Below are 13,685 nucleotides of genomic sequence, written 5' to 3' on the forward strand. Positions count from 1 at the left end.
GGGTTTCCCCAAAAGAGTAGCCCTCAGGGGGGGAGACCAAGGGAATAGACTCCTCTGCATCAGAGTCTTCAAAAGGAGAATATGTATATTCCTGGTCCTCAGAATGTTCAGAGGTAATAGAGGCTTGATCTGAGGAAGGGTAGTCTTCCTCTAATCTGGGCCTTTTGTCCGAGGGGGGTTGAGAACCCCTGATAAGAGTAATCAAATCCTCAGCCATTTTGAGCATCTGATTTTTAGGCATGGGGCCTTGAGAGGGGGTCTGTGGTCCTTGTTTTTTAGTTTTCATGGCTGCTTTAGATTTTGTGAAAGCCTTAATAGAGAAGGAGGAAGGCCTGAAGACACCTTGAGAAATGGCAGGCCTGTCTAAACTCTGGGTTTCCCCGCCAAAAGTGGCGTCGGTATCTTAGTCGGAGTGGGGGCCGAGGAGCCTGCGACCTCGGGCACAGAAGACACCAGTAATGAAGTGTCATCGGTAGTCAGGGGCTGCGTAGGCGCCTCGCTGAGAACCGGAGAACCGGTAGTCGGCCTTAGCGTGGTGTCAGTAGAAGTGGCGGACCTCGTATGTCGGTCCTTATCTTTGCGTCTTTTACCCAAAACTGGAGTCGGAGTATCCGACAACATAATATAATTAAATTTTTTACCAAAATAGTGATGGGCGAACTCCGCCCGACGCTTAATAGTGCATTTGTTGAATCTAGCACAAAAGCGGCAGGCCGAGACGTCGTGGTCTGGGCCTAAGCAAGGAATACAGAAAAAGTGGAAATCCTTATGCGGTATTTTCTTCCCACATGAAATGCAATTATTAACTTTGTCTGACATCGGTCTGAGGCAAGAAAAGTTTCCCCAATGGGGTACTTAGCTTTCAAGAAGACTTCGGCTGAAATATTTTTGTAAATCTCAGGAGCTGGCCGACCGGCACTTGCGAACTGCTTCTGCTTCGGGCACCGCGTGGCAAGAAAGACTGAAGAAGATGGCGTCGGCTGGCTCTTTTATACCCCTGCCGCACTGACGTCAGGGAAGAAGCGACGACAACCGACGCCGGACCTAGACTTTGGAATTCGGCCGACCGAGGACCCACCTGACGGCAGGATAACCCATCTGTTATGACTGCAGCTGTATGCACGATGAACATCATGCCACTTGCCAACTGCAGTACGTTCTACGTGAATTATGCAAATCAAGATACAAGTATCATCTAATGTTATTTATAATGGCTGCTGCATAGTATATGTTGGTGTGTGGGTACACAGATGAAGCAATAAATGAAAAATTGATTCTGCTTTTATTTCAGCATTTTGAATGTTTGCTTTCTCAGATAATTCCAGTTGAAGTGGTGATACATATATAAAACATTTCCAAGAAGCAATACATCTGAGATCAGTATATATAGTTAAAAATACAATCTATTACATAAGCAAGATCATTGTTTACAGTTACAAACTGAAATACATATAAATTCATTAAAAATTTTACAAGTAACATATTTTTTAGGTTTTGTCAAACTAGGACCAAAACATTGAAATCTTTATGGTGTGATCAACAACAGATTTCATGAGGCCATAATCTTGAGGTCTTGACTCTGAAAGATTTGGGGAATTTTTTTACATTATTAAAATGAATTTTATATATTTGTAAGTCACACATCATCTTTTTTATCAATACATGTAATGGTTAAAAAGCCTTGTTTATCAGTTAAAATGCTCTGAACAAAGATGTGAAACCTGCTAAGACACCACATGGTTTTTACTAGGAACAATTTTAGAACAGATGTCACTGAAATTCTTGTACAAATATGAGTTAAGGGAGCTGAAACAATATGCATGTAATTTGAATTAATAATTCCAAATGTATTTCTACAGTAACATCCAGCATTATATGTAATGAATGTACTGAGGAGCTGCTTTGTACAAGATTAATTAACTATATTGTCTACATTCACATTTAGTAGAAGATTCTAGAAGAAAATATGTGACCCAAATATGGTTCAGCATGAATGTAATTTGCAAAAGTGCGTCACTCTATTTAGCAGTACCTAAGCAATATCCTTTATTTTGACTACAGTTGTGCACGTGAGGAAGACAGCACAGTTACAGGTCATACAACAAACCTCTTTATTATATGTCAGTCTTCCAAACACTATGATATTGCCCTGCACTTTACAAAGTGAAGAAAGTACTGCATTTCCCCCTTTCTTTCCTTACATTCTTCTAAGGGCTGTAGTGACATGGTGGGGTATTTTTTTTTTTTTTTTTTTTTTACCACAACTGTTTTCATTATACTTATAGGAGATATTCATATGACTTAATACAGCACAGTCTTCACTTACAGGCTGTTAATCTGATCACATGACCAGAAGTATGTAACACCTTGGGCCCACCCTCACCATCGGGTGTCAATAAAACTATAATTGGGTATTTGGAAGACTTTCACATGTGTGTAAAGTGGTATTCATCCATGTAACAATTCCTTATCTGATTGAATGAGCTCCTTCAATTATATATGCAGGATATTTTCCTAGATTGTCCTAGATCTCGGCTTAGCAGCATAATACATTTGTAGCATAATATAAGTATTGTACTTCAAAGTAAGATGGTATATAGTGTTAGAGCAGATTAAAGTTAATCTTTTGCAAAGATGTTAACATGTATAATAGCATACTAACTTTAAATAAAGTCAGTGTAGACATTTAAATATGGCTTCTCTTAATGCTGTAGTCAACTGCAGGAAGGCTACTCAATTGTGAATATTGTGGATATATGTTACAATTGCCCAATCCATTTACAGTACAAACAAGTAACTGTTTAAGTGTTTTTGAGTGGTCCTCTTGAGATGGCAGTCACATAAATTACCATTTTGTATTTTATATAAATAGAACTGATGGCACTTCTCCCATTTGTTAGTAGTATACCTCATGTGTTTATTAACAGTACTGTCCAGTCCTGCTCAACATCAAACATACCTTGCATGAAGGAAAAGGTTGGTATGATGGAATGAGTGTAATATTTTCCATTGTGGCTACTGCACTTTATACATTAAAGTGAAGTTACTGAAGAATAGCTAACTTATTTAATACGAGTCAGACAGAACATACAATCCTGCATGACATTTGAATAAGTGCAGCTTGTCTCAATATGTGACATTAAGACTGATATTTAAATAATGACAACAATCATAGCAGCTTTAAAATGGCTACCACATCTCATATAGGAGTTTAATTATTGACTTGTATGTGCACTATTGGTATACATTTATTATTTAGGGTCAGACTGCCTGCAGGGCTAAGGTGTGATTTTCTTGATAAAGGTGTGTTTATTCAAATGGGAGAGAATTACACTTGCTACTTTTGACTATTCTAGATCGTCAATAACGTCATACTAATAAATGGCACGATACAATCTTTCACTTACACTACATATCTTACTATAATGACTGTAATACTGCTGATGCTAAAGTGTTGCCATTTTTACTGAAAACTGAGTCAATAATTCCCTCAGGCAATGTGAGATCTTACTTAACCGGTAAACTCACTGAGTACCAGATGAAACCAATAAGTCCACATTAGGATAGGGCTCTGACTTTTATGAGTAATGCAGAAGCCTATTGTTCTTATAAGGATTAAACTTGTGTTTAATGTCATATGCCTTACAATGCACTACTCAGGGTGTCTGCATGCTGTTACAGACATAGAAAGGTAAGGTTATGCAGACAGGCTACAACATAATACAGGGTATCATGCATTCTTACTACTTTCATTAAATGCCTTGCACTGATATATTCGTGTGTGCTTTGTGGAATATAAATTAGCACCTTATCATTAAAGGCTGCTTGTCTCATTGTACAATTGTTCCATCATGATATGGCCCCACTGTCAGGGCAGTGAAGAACCATGCCTACATCTTTTATTGCACCTTCATCTAATATGCAATTCTGATATCCAGTTCTACTTCCCAGTATTCAAACCCTAATGATCATGTTATGACAACAACAGAGTGATCTTCATAGCAAACGTACTAAATATACTCATTTCACTTTCTACACGACAATCTAATTTAGGCAACACTGTTCACTCATTACTGTATATATCAGACATGACTTTGAAAGCTGTTTTGCTATATGAGAAATTACTCATCTGTTTTTACATTAAACATTTATTTTCCATACAGTTTCCAGCCTTCTGTGTTTGGACTTGGATTACTTGTTCTTTTGCTGCCTATTTGGGACTTTACAAATTTTGCAGCTGCTCTGTTTGCCTGTGTTTGAAGTCAGCCTGTCTGATATTTTTTGGTACTTTCTTTGCTGGCTGGCTCCATGTATTCCCTTTGGAGTTCTCCTTGGATGCTTGGATGGTCCTTCAGAATGTATAGCATTCCAGTGGCTGGTTTGAGATATTTATTTGTGAATGGGTATTTTATGCCATGGAATCTTTTGTGGTCTTCTGTGCATTACATGATCCAAAAGGCCTTTTCAAACGTGTCAGTTTGTCTGTCCCTGAATTCCTCATACCAACAGCTACATCATCTCCCACAGTTCTTTGGTGAAACAGTGCCTTGTAAGACCTCAGAGAAAATGCTGGTGCCAGTATATTGTTTAGTGTCTTCAGGACCGAAGTGCTGATATTTATGAGGCCAGTTTGTTAAAAACTTTGCTAACTACTTTCTTAGGCATTTCTGTAAGTTGTAGTACCTGTGAGAAAAGAGAGGACAGTTAGACTAAATCTGGCAGTGTGTAAGTTACAGGGGCATGTATTTTCTTTTTAGCCAGTGAAGTGATCTGGCCAAAAGGTCATTTCATAATTACAGCCGGTATTATAGCAGACTTCTTTTTGGTCCAGTTACAGTACTTTACCTGATAATTTGTGTTTGCCTTCTTAGGTTCATAAGTTCATGGGTAAATACAAGGCTATCAGTCTGCAAACTATTGCAAGCCTAGTAGGTAACCAGAGGTTAGAATCAATCTTTATACCTTGTATCTCTGAAGTCAAAACCTTACTCATTATACAAATCCTCCTTCATTCGACTTTTTTTTTGGTTTTGCCTTTCATTCCTAATAACCTTGTTTTCCAGATTTATCTTCCTTTTATGACAGATTCTTGCTTGCATTACTTATTGCTTACCCACTTACTTTCTGACTTAAGCTACTGCTTTATAATAAGAGCACACTTCATTTTAATTCATGTTATCTCAGGACTGCCCATCTTGTAATGGATTGACATGAACATAACTGCCAGCCAAATCAGTGACTTACTTTCCTCATTCTGCGGTACCTAACCACTCTGGGTATATTAGTCTTGAGATTTGATCTGATATGTGTGTGTATGTGTGTGATAGCATTGAAGTCCTCATTAGAAGGGAAGCAACACCTGACACTGAGATCGAGAGAGAGGGAGAATGGAGTCACAGCTTGACTGTTGAAGAAGATGAGGAAGAACCATAGCAGAAATTTTGAAAATGTGTGGAAATCTGTGTATGTGGAATAGATGTTAGTCTACATCCCTCAGGTACTGATGCTGAATGGAATAAAAAGAGAGATGGAGTGTTAAAAACAACAAGATGCATTTTCACAGGCAGACAACCCGTGCAACCTATGAAAACCATCCCTTCAGTGAGGGGTATCCCTCTCCTCTGGATGGCAACAAAAAGAAGGCTTGCCCAAGTGTTGAGAACACAGAAACTGGAAGCCTGGTGCAGTGTGGACAATACAAGTTACTCATGAGGCAACATTACTTCTATATGTAACAAAAATCTAAGTAATCAGAGTTCAGCTGCAGGAACTCCAGAAACTCAAAACAGTGCTACATTAAGAACAGAAACATGAATCAAAGCAAGTAGCAGTTAAGAGCACACATGAAGCCATTCCTTGGTACTAAGGTAAAAAAGCAGACATTGATGTTTTGAGAAGAAAATGCCCAGCAGCAGTTATGGGGGATGTGTAACATTTTACTTATCTGGCAAGACAAGTGAAAAGAAAAGTAGTTACAAAAGTCAGTGCAGTGTAGTATGATGTAAAAGTCAGTGCAGTGTAGTATGACGTAAAAGTCAGTGCAGTGTAGTATGATGTAAAAGTATCACTGCAAACAGGCTATCAGCATCAAGTGTGCTGTGGGGAATTATACAGGTTATACATGGCTACCCACATGGTGCTACTAATCTTGGCTCTAGATGACTGTCACTGTTGATGTGACACCCTGACCCTGTGTGAAATAATGGGAAAAGGGGGTTGTTGACGGATGGATGGATGGATGGATGGATAGCTATATTGGTTAAATTAATTAGTTACAATGAACCAAAAAATGTACAAAGAAGACTTGAATGCAAACTCTTCAAATTATTCATTTATTGTAATAGACAAGACATCCAGGTACCGTATCTTTTAAATTGTGGAGAAAACTGGTTGCCAGCAGGAAACTCAGAACACATAAATAAATAAATAAATAAAAAAAACAAACAAATAAATACACAAATAAATAAACAAATAAATAAATCATTACAGCAATTAATCAATAAATTAATACAAAGTCTGGAGAGCATCCAGGGGAAAGGAACGAATCCCTGACCTCATACAAAGAGGCAACTGCAGTAAACATTGCACTCTCTCTCTCTCTCTCGATATATATATATATATATATATATATATATATATATATATATATATATATATATATATATTTATTTATTTTTTTGCACTGGTGGAAGGAGGAGTCTTACACATGGTACCGCCAATAGGTGAAGCCTCACACATGGCACTGCTGGCCATGAAGTCTCACACATGGTATTACTAAGATGTAGAACCACACATATGGCACTGCAGGAAGGAGGAGACTCACAAATGGTACTGCCAAGAGGTGGAGTCTCACATAATGCACTGTAGGAAGGAGGAGTCTATGGAACTGCTAAGAGGTAGGGCCTCACATATGGCACTGCTGGAAGGAAGAGTCTCACACATGGTACTGCTAAGAAGTGGAATCTCACACATGGCACTGCAAGAAGAAGTCTCACATATGGCACTGCCAGAAGGAGGAGTCTCACACATGGCTCTGCTTAACAGGTGGAATCTCACACATGGCACTGCAAGGAGGAGAAGTTTCACATATGGCACTGCCAGAAGGAGGAGTCTCACACATGGCTCTGCTAAGAGGTTTGGTCACACATATGGCACTACCGGAAGGTGGAGTCTCACACACAGCACTTCAAAGAGACAGAGGTTCTGTGCTGTAGTACGTTTCATATCTGCCTTACGTGCAGAAGGCCCTGAGTTCATTTCCCAATGGAACCATTATTAAGGATTGGGAGTTGGCTTAATGGTTAAGGAGTTTACCTCACAGACACAAAGTATAGGGTCTGATTCTTACCCTTGACTGAAACTGGATAGGCTTAAAATGGCCCAGAAGGGCAACTACCCTAGTACTTAGCTATGAACCTGTAAAGCCTCACACATGACATTTCTGAAAAGAGGAGTGTATTACATTGTACTAGGAAACTGGAATCTCACATGGATGTTGAGCCTCACACATGGTAATGCTGAAAGGAAGAGTCTCACATTATACTTCTGAAAGTCTGATTCTCACACACAGCACTGTCAGCAGATAGACTTTCGCACATGGGATTTATGAAAGGAGGGCTGTCATACATTGCACTGGGATGGAGGAGTCTTATGCGTGGCACTATTAAGAGGTGGAACCTCACACAGGGAGAGCTGCAAGGAGGAGTATCACACTTTGTACTGCTGGAAGGTAGAATTTTACACATGATACCAGTAAGAGATAGAGCCCCACGTATTGCATTTTTGAAAGGAAGAATGTCACACTGTACTGCTGGAAGGACTGTCACATGTGGTACTGCTAAGAGGTGGGGCATCACACATGGCATCCTTGGAAGGCGGAGGAAAAGGTTCACACATTGTGCTGTTGAAAAGAGGGCTGTTTCACGTGGCACTGCTGTTGGCATACACTGCAAACAGTATAGAAATGCCAAAGAAAACTCATTACAATTTTGAAAGGATGCTTTCCAAATGTGTGCTGAAGGTCCAGAAGGGCTTCACACAGTCACTTTAAGAAGTGTGTTTTGGATACTGTATAAAACAAGAAAAATAAACCCCTCACATAATACTTTTGGCAGGGGTTGTGTAATAAAGAGAGGGTTTTACATATGCTAGGAGGAATTCAAGATTATCTTTCAAAGGATTATTCTTTGATGGACAAATGCACTAATGTGGTTACCTGAAAAACATTTTTAGCAAAATCAATTTAAAACTTTTATGACAGAGTGTCTTGCCCCCCTGCACTCCCCCCATTTGGGTGGAGACCCCATACCCCTCTAAATTATATTTATACACACACACACACACACACACATATATATATATATATATATATATATATATATATATATATATATATATATATATATATATATATATATATATATATATATATATATATATACATATATACATACACACATATAGATATATATAGATAGATATAGGTCCCTATCAGATGATCGAGTTTTCACAAGCTCAAAATTCACATGGTTGGGACCATAAGATTGAATTTTTGAAAACCTGATGCTTTTGAATGGAGATCATGGTACAGTGAGGATTGGGAAATGTACCCTTTTCCCCACTGTAGTGTGATCTCAGAGTTAGTATATATAATTTGCAGGGGGGGGGGTGGAAGCCCTCCTGCAAAAATGTAAAAAAAAGGTAGCTTTTTGTGTTTTTCTGTGCTTTTTGTTTGAAGTTCAAGTTTTCAGAAACTCCATCATATGGTCTCAACTATATATATATATATATATATATATATATATATATATATATATATATATATATATATATATATACATATACCAACTGCAAGGTTGCGCAACAGTGGAGAAAATGCAGTACCTCCCATTCGCTGAAAGTGGCTTTCAGCGATAGGTAGTCATGCTTCCTTCTGTCAAAACATAATTCTTCAAAAGAAACTCAAGTTCCTGTTGGCAGCAGGTCATTCACAGTTAATTTAAAAATTCCATTTCTTTTCCTGTATATAGGCCTTTTAAGAAGCATTCATTTTCACTGTTTTTGTATGCTGAGTCTTGTGCTGAATTTTAAAAATTCAACAGTACAATTTTGGTTTATCTATTTCACAAAGTAACACAATTGAATTTTAAAAATTCAACAGTACAATTTTGGTTTATCTATTTCACAAAGTAACACAATGGAAAATAAATATATTGTCATCACAACAAGTGGAGAGAGGATTAAATGCACAAGCTGCCAACACACTTTCAATTCAATTCAGTGTTTACTGAAATGGCTCAGCAAACTCAGTGCCCTGGGGGGGGTGCAAAGAAGTTTGCCTTCATAATGTTTGCATCATAAACTGACTCAACAGCCCAGTTATCGAAACCTGTCTTACACAAAGCAGTACAGAAAGCTGCTAAAATATGTAATGGTAATGCACAACCTTTCTCCAGTGGTCTTATCTTTAAAGAAAGCAGTAGATAATTTAACCAAGGAATTATTGTTGCTATTATTGACACATAAATGCAAACCAACTTATGGCATATTTTAAATATTAAGACATTTAAAAATAAGAATAACATCACTTCTCTTGGTCTATATGCAGCCACAGGTAAATGTAAATGCCTTAGGTTTATCCTCGTAAGAGGAACCACATTGACCAGCAATCTGCCTTGTAAACATTTTCAAGATTCCTTCAAACCTGTTAGCACTGGATTTAACATAAACACACACCGTCCCACCATAATCTATATGTGAACTAATAAGGGTGATGTATAAGGGTAACATCACCTCACTATTCTTGCTACTAATAGTTCTCAGAATGTCTTTTATCAGCCCATAACATTTATGCAGGCTAACAGATGCACTGTTGTGGAATTTAAATCTATCTCTAGTTACTCACATATCCTTAAGACTGGTAGTTGTTGGAATAAGTTCATGGTCTACTGCATATGGACATCCATGGTTTAATATCCCAGAATGAATGACCCTATACTTCCCATGTTTAAATAACATATTATTAACCATAAACCATAAATAAAGATCAACCACATACATCGATATGATATTTTGATCAGCAAAGTTTCTCACTACCATCCAGATTTTTGTGACAACAGCACATTTGCCGATGCACACATCACCTGATTAAAGAATGGCAGACATGAACAGACTTATCAGAAAAGGCCCCTTTACACATCCTCATGGAACACCTGTGTTTGCAGTACCTTCCTCTGAGTACTTGTCCCTCACCATAACTCTGTGGCTTCTGTCACTCAGCCAGTTTTCAACCCAACCCAGTAAGGATTTTTGCTCGATTTTCAGTCTTCCTATAACATCAAAAATACTATTCTGTGACACATACTTACTCAGTGACAACATGCAAAGTCAGTAACGCTGAACAAATTGCTTAACCAAATAATATACCTGAATGACACTTGAAAATGGGCACCTATACTTAGTGGGCTAACCTGGTAAATAAATAAGGGGGGAAAAAGAGTTGACCAATACACATTAATTACATCATGAAGTTCTGCAGAACTGCATTCAGTCTAGGGTGTTCAGTAGCATTTGCAGTGATTGAGAGCTGATGTAAATGTTGGATGACCTTGTGGAGGATATTGGAGTGTTCACTTAACATTTGTATCACTTTAGCAACACTTCACATCTGTTATGCATCTTTGGTAACCCCAGTCATAATCTATTATATTATATCTCACTGACAAGTAGTTAAGACAGAAAGCTTTATTTTTCACCACAGCATGTGTTGCCATGAAGACGTCAATGCCACACATGTACTCCATATATGCATACATCTGACATACCTGTAACATGGGTTTATATGAGTATAGTAATTACCAATGCATACAACAGCTGATATCTGACAGTCAAATTACAGCAAGGGTGTTACTGTGTACAGTTTTGTAGACAAGAACATCTTATATGTACCATATGCAATTGTTAGCTTAGATAAAGAGATACAGGTAAAGCAATACCAAAAGTGAACAATATATATGAACCCGTATCAGATGAAAATACAATATTGTAGTTCTAACTGTCATGCTCCCATTCTGAACACAATAGTAAAGTCTTTGTGGGTTCTGTTCAAGTACCTTTATTTTATACAAGCACATCACTGTAGAACATTATTGACTTTAACTTAAGTAACTTATATACAAACTAACAACTGCGATCATGCATGCTCTCACTGTGGCTGCTCTTACAAAATGGCACTAGGGATTGCACGAGTCTGGAATTTATACGTGTCCCTACAGCCTCACATACTTAAAGATAAAGCAAGTATCACTTGCTCTCTGATCTCTATCCCCCCTCTTTGAGACATAGATCATACAACGCTACAAGTCTATTAGGCATGCAGAAATCACAGGTAATTCTTTGCCATGCATTATACAATGCTAACTACACACACACACACACACATATATATACATACAATCAAGTCCACGTTGCTGCGTATTTCACACTAGGCTTTAATACTCCCCCAAACTGTGTGACATAAAACGGGGAATTAGACTTAGCAACTGGAACTGTCTCTGCAAAATGTTTGGCCTGTGGAATGTTCAGAACATTTTCTGGAATGGAATCAGAATTCCCTTGTATGTGAACAGTGTTTGATTCACTCTAAGATTTGAAGTCTGCATCACAGAACAATGTTGTGATGGTGATGATGATTCTGATACAAGAAGATGTCTATGATTCCTCCTATATGCCACACCTTTGGAGTCTACCAGATCCTGGCTCAGCACATATGCCTATAATCTGTCCTATTTGATCAAAACCTTTCATTGCCTGGATTCGTACCATCTCTCCTTCCCTCAATAGATGAAGTAATCTGCTCGATTGGTCGTAACTAGATTTCTGGATATTACATTTCTTAAACAACCGAGCCTTGATGGTTGTATTGTTCATAGGTTTAGGCTTCAACAGACTGGAAGTAATGGCTATTGTAGTGCTAGTTTGCCTGGAAAGTAGTCTTTTAGCAGGTGAGCCAAGAATATCGTCACTGGGTATGTTTCTGAGATTAAGTAAATTCTAGAACCCATGGGTATTGTCATGCTTTGACCTTTCAAGTAATGGCTTTGCACTTTGCACTGCACATTCAGCTTGACCATTGGACGGAGGATATTCAGGACTACTAGTGACATGTACAAAGTCCCATTCATTTGCAAATTTCTGAAACAAATGGCTAGTAAATTGAGTACCATAGTCAGAAAGACCTTTGTGTGGAGTACCATGAACTGAGAAATGATGTTTCAACTTAGTAATAACAGCAGTGGATGTTAGCTTAGGTAGTAGATCAATCTCAAACCAATTTGAATAAGAGTCTACTAAAACCAAGTACTGTTGAGTGTTCCTCTCAAAGATATCAGCTGCAAAGATTGATCAAGGTAGTTCAGGAAATGGACTGAAGTGATTCTCTTGGCAAATGCGGTCTAGTACTATGGCATACTGAACAAGAAGAAAGGACTTTATCAATGTCTTTTGGTAAAGAGGGCCAAAACACTAATTCTTTCACTCTTCTCTTAGTGGATGTGGATACTGGGTGACCACAATAAAAAATACGGATGTACTCTTGTTGTAAGGAAGCAGGAACAACAATTTTAGGACCTTTGAAAATAATGCCATCTTCCATCAATAATTCATTTCTGTAAGGAAAATAGGTTTGCACTTCAGGTCGTACACTAGATTGCTTTGACGGCCATCCAACATTAATATAGTGCTTGAGCTTCTGTTAAATTGGATCAGTCTGAGTATGATCTCTTAACTCATCAAGTCTAGTGGTGGAAAAATTATGGACTGATATCACATCAAAGTCAAAATTCTCTGTGTCAAGCTGTTCTGTGGTATTTCTGGGTGATCTGGATAAGATATCAGCCAGACAGAGCAATTTGCCTTTCGTGTATACCATTTTGAAATTGTACTTTTGCAATTTGAGAATCATTCTTTGTAATGTCGCTGGAGTGGAATGCGTAGTAAGTAGAGGTTGGTGGTCAGTTTCAATCTAAATAACTTGACCATAAATATAACCATGAAACTTTGAACATGGAAATATTATTGCTAAAAGCTCCTTCTCAGTTTGAGCATACTGCATCTCAGTTTGGGTAGGTCTTCTAGATGCATAGGCTACTGGTCTGTCCTTTTGAAGTATAACTGTGCCAAGACCAAATTTTTAAGCATCACAGGAAAAAGTAACTGATTTGTTCACATCATAGTATCTTAATGTAGGTGGGGTGGTAATTTTCTGCTTAAGGTCTTCAAATGCCTTCTGGTGGTGTTCCAACCATGACCATGCAAACATTTTGCACGTTAGCTCTCTTAAAGGTGCTGTCAACTCACTGAAGTCTGGTATAAACTTGCCTAAATAGTGGACCATGCCTATAAAACATTGTAGAACTTGTACATTGTCTGGTGCTGACATATCAAGAATAGCTGTTTGCTTGGTTGGGTCTGGTCTCAAGCCTGTACTTGTGAACAAACAACCTATGTAGGCAACTCCTGGAAGACTGAATTTTCACTTCAGAGGGTTGAGCTTCAAGTTTACTTCACATGCTCTGTCTAGAACTTTCTTTAGGTGTCTTGTCATGCTCTGCTTCATCATTGCCTCTAACCAATAAATCATCTACTATTATGGCACAAGAATAACCCGAAAAAATTTGCTCCATTGC

The 13,685-nt window shown here is 38.1% G+C and overlaps 1 protein-coding gene across 1 annotated transcript in view; it reads right to left on the reverse strand.

The window, feature by feature from the left end:
• Nucleotides 1–1,263: 1,263 nt before the first annotated feature.
• The window catches only part of LOC122790866 (rho guanine nucleotide exchange factor 40-like), a 1,619,416-nt gene continuing 1,606,994 nt past the window's right edge, over nt 1,264–13,685 (reverse strand). The window contains exon 24 of the mRNA XM_044058526.1: nt 1,264–4,683. The gene's annotated coding sequence lies outside the window, so the exon portion shown is untranslated. The remainder of the gene's footprint in view (nt 4,684–13,685) is intronic.

This window comes from Protopterus annectens, chromosome 16.part0, assembly GCF_019279795.1.
Source record: "Protopterus annectens isolate FY-2018-M chromosome 16.part0, PAN1.0, whole genome shotgun sequence".
Taxonomy (NCBI): Eukaryota; Metazoa; Chordata; order Ceratodontiformes; family Protopteridae; genus Protopterus; species Protopterus annectens.